This window comes from Triticum dicoccoides, chromosome 2A (assembly GCF_002162155.2).
Source record: "Triticum dicoccoides isolate Atlit2015 ecotype Zavitan chromosome 2A, WEW_v2.0, whole genome shotgun sequence".
NCBI classification, from domain to species: Eukaryota; Viridiplantae; Streptophyta; class Magnoliopsida; order Poales; family Poaceae; genus Triticum; species Triticum dicoccoides.
In genome coordinates this window covers 683,504,673-683,508,997 of record NC_041382.1, presented here as the reverse complement: position 1 = coordinate 683,508,997, position 4,325 = coordinate 683,504,673, and positions in this window count along the sequence as shown.

Sequence of the window (4,325 nt, the reverse complement as noted above, 5' to 3'; positions counted from 1 at the left end):
TCGGTAACCTCGCACGATATGCAACTGAGGAAGTTTCTACTGATGCCAAGAAGCAAGCAAGGTTCCGTAAGGGACTTAGTCCTGAGCTTCGCCGCGACCTCCGTCTGCATGAGTGCACATCCTTTCAGAAGCTTGTTAACAAGGCCATCAGTGCTGAGACTGGTCAGACTGATTATGACGCAACACGCAAGCATGGCCGTGACGTGGGTTCCTCATCCGGTGCTGGTCCTCAGAAGCGCCGCGTGTGGGTGCCTAACACTGCCCTGCCACCCAGGTTCACACCGAGGCCATCCTTCCAGGCGCCTCGCCCCGTTCAACAGTTTGCACCAGCCAAGCCCTATGGTGGTCCAACCAACAATGCTCCTCCACGCACCAGTTCCGTGACTTGCTTTAAGTGTGGGGAATCTGGCCACTATATGCGCGAGTGTCCCCAGACCAACCCCAACCAATCTGCTAAAGCTGTTGGCCGTGGCAAGTCGACAGGGAAAGTGTTCTACGCCAAGCCGGCCACCGCTGCACGTGGCCATGTCAACTGTATCTCTGCCGAAGAAGCTCAAGAGGATCCCAACGTCGTTCTCGGTACGCTCCTTGTTAATTGCCACCCGGCATCTGTTCTTTTCGATACAGGAGCATCTCATTCATTTATATCCGAGAGCTATGCTCGTCTGCATAACACCACATTTTGTGAGATGCCCACCTCTATGGTAATTCAAACTCCGGGATCCAAATGGCAAACCTCCAGGGTAAGTCATGGAAATGAAATCCAAGTCGACAGACTTGTTTTCCTTGCATCTTTGATAGCTCTTAAATCTTCAGATATTAATATCATCTTGGGTATGGACTGTATGTCGGCCCATCATGCCAAAATTGATTGCTTCTCTAGGACTGTTCAACTCACCCATCCTTCGGGGAAGATAGTCAATGTCTTGACCTGAATAGCCAAGCGACATTTATATTATCTTAACGCCAGCCCTTTGCCAGACCTTGAGGACGTCCCGGTAGTCCGTGACTTCCCGGATGTCTTCCCAGAGGAATTGCCAGGTGTTCCACCTGACAGGGATGTTGAGTTCGTAATAGACCTCATTCCAGGAACCGTCCCGATTGCTAGAAGACCCTATAAGATGGCACCACTAGAACTAGCCGAGCTTAAGAAGCAACTCGATGAGTCCTTGAAAAAGGGTTTCATCCGACCTAGTTCATCTCCGTGGGCTTGCCCCGTCCTCTTCGTCAAGAAGAAGGATGGTACGGACCGGATGGTTGTAGATTATCGACCTGTCAACTTGGTCACAATCAAGAACAAATATCCGCTCCCCAGGATCAACGACCTGTATGATCAGCTCGCTGGATCCTCAGTCTTCTCCAAAATGGATTTGAGGTTGGGCTACCATCAAATCAAAATCAGGAACGGGGACATTCCTAAAACGGCCTTTGTTACTCGTTATGGCCAATACGAGTACACCGTCATGTCCTTCGGTTTAACCAACGCTCAAGCCACCTTTTCTCGGTTAATGAACTCAATCTTCATGGAGTATTTGGATAAATTCGTCGTGGTTTACCTCGATGATATACTCATCTACTCCAAGAACGAGGAAGAACATGCCGAACATCTAAGGCTAGTGTTGAAGAAACTTCGAGAACATCGTCTTTATGCCAAATTTTCTAAATGTGAATTTTGGTTGTCAGAAGTGACCTATCTGGGTCATGTAATATCTGGTAAAGGTATTGCTGTTAACCCTGAGCGAGTTCAAGCCGTCCTTAATTGGACTCCACCTGAATCGGTCACGCAAGTTCGGAGTTTTCTGGGCTTAGCGAGCTATTGCCGTCGCTTTGTCGAAAATTTCTCCAAAGTTGCAAAACCTCTAACCGAACTCCTCAAGAGAGATAAAAAGTTCGAATGGACTCCACAATGTGAGCACAGCTTTCAGGAACTGAAAAGACGCCTGACTTCTGCTCCCATACTAGTACCGCCAGATTTCTCTAAGGACTTTGTTGTCTACTGCGACGCCTCGCGACAAGGACTAGGCTGTATTCTCATGCAAGATCGACACGTAATTGCTTACGCTTCACGGCAATTGCACCCACATGAGGAGAATTATCCTACTCATGATCTAGAGCTTGCAGCTGTAGTCTATGCACTTAAAACCTGGCGACATTACCTCCTCGGTAATCGTTGCGAGATATTCACGGATCATCAAAGTCTGAAGTACATCTTCATCCAACCGGATTTGAATCTCAGGCAAAGACGTTGGGTCGAGTTGATCACAGATTTCGACTTAGGAATAACTTACACTCCAGGGAAAGCCAACGTCATGGCTGATGCGCTAAGTCGTAAATCTTATTGTAACAACCTGATGTTACAACAAAGTCAACCACTTCTCCATGAGGAATTTCGGAAGCTTAACCTTCACATTGTTCCTCAAGGATTCCTTTCCACCATGGTGGCGAAACCTACCCTTACGGATCAGATCATCAAAGCACAGAAGGTAGATCCGGGAATTTCCCGCATCAAGAGAAACATCAAGAAGGGAGTTGCGAATTGTTTCTCCATTGATGATCAAGGGGTCGTATACTTTGGGAATCGGCTAGTGGTTCCCAAGGTGCGAAACCTGAGGCGATTGATCCTTAAGGAAGCTCATGAATCTCCTCTCACTATTCATCCCGGTAGTACCAAGATGTATCAGGACCTACGCCAGAGGTTCTGGTGGACTAGGATGAAGAGAGAAATTGCTCAGTATATTGCTAACTGCGATGTCTGCCGTCGTGTAAAAGCAGAACATCAACGGCCTGCTGGCACCCTTCAACCCCTAGCTATTCCTGAATGGAAATGGGATAAAATTGGTATGGATTTCATTACCGGTTTTCCCAGAACCAAGAGAGGGAATAATGCTATCTTTGTCGTTGTCGATTGTATTTCCAAAGTGGCCCATTTCTTACCTGATCGTGAGAGTATAGCCGCTAGTCAATTGGCAGACTTATACATCTCCCGAATAGTGTCTCTCCATGGTGTTCCTTTGGAAATTAACTCGGATCGAGGAAGTCTCTTCACCTCTCGATTTTGGGAAAGTTTCCAAAATGCTATGGGAACCCGCCTTTCCTTTAGCACCGCTTTTCACCCTCAATCAAGTGGTCAAGTAGAACGCGTCAACCAGATCCTAGAAGACATGCTTCGAGCCTCTGTTATCTCATTTGGAATGGAATGGGAGAAATGCCTTCCATTTGCCGAATTTGCTTACAACAACAGCTATCAATCTAGCTTGGGTAAAGCCCCTTTTGAAGTTATCTATGGACGACGGTGTCGGACACCCCTTAATTGGTCAGAAACCGGGGAAAGACAATTCTTTGGCCCGGATATGATCCAGGAAGCAGAAGAGCAAGTTCGCATCGTTCGTGAAAAGTTGAAAACAGCCCAATCTCGTCAAAAGAGTCAATATGACTGAAAACATAAGGCTATGACTTTCGAGGTTGACGAGAAGGCTTACCTTCGGGTTACTCCTCTGAAGGGAACCCATCGTTTCGGTATCAAAGGAAAATTGGCTCCCCGTTACATTGGACCTTTTCGTATTCTCGCTAAACGAGGAGAAGTTGCCTACCAGTTGGAACTACCTCCGCATCTCTCCAGAGTCCACGATGTCTTCCATGTTTCTCAACTCAGGCGTTGCTTCTCGGATCCTATCCGTGGAGTGGACCACGAAACGCTTGATCTCCAAGATAATCTCACGTATCGAGAGTACCCCATTCGTATCCTCGATCAGGCCGAGCATACCACTCGACGTCATAATATCAAGTTTCTCAAAGTTCAATGGTCGCACCATTCTGAGGATGAAGCAACTTGGGAAAGGGAGGATCGTCTTCGACTCGAGTATCCCGCCTTCTTTCCGGAGGAACCCAAATCTCGGGACGAGATTCTTTTGAGTGGGGGTGAGTTGTCACACCCTAGCTAGTTCATGCATTAGAGTGTTGCATCATGTCTATTCTTTCATCAGAAACCTGAAATGAGGATGACAGAACCCCCAGCCCCCTCTGAAACCAACTAGGGTTTACTAAAATCTTTTTCAATGAACCTGAAATGCCCTTCTAAAATGCCCATCATTTTTGTCTTGGTTCAGAACCTCTGCCAAAAGTGGTGCACATTTTCCTAGGCCATCCTAGGGTCTTTGAATTAAATCATAGATATTTGAATTTGGGCATTTAAAATTATATAAAATAATTCAAATGCTCAAATATCTCCAAACTAAAATGTTTCATGTTGGAAATAATCCAACTATGGACCAGGAGTAGTTTGGTGATTTTAGGAGTTGCCTAAGTATTTTTAATAATTCAACAAA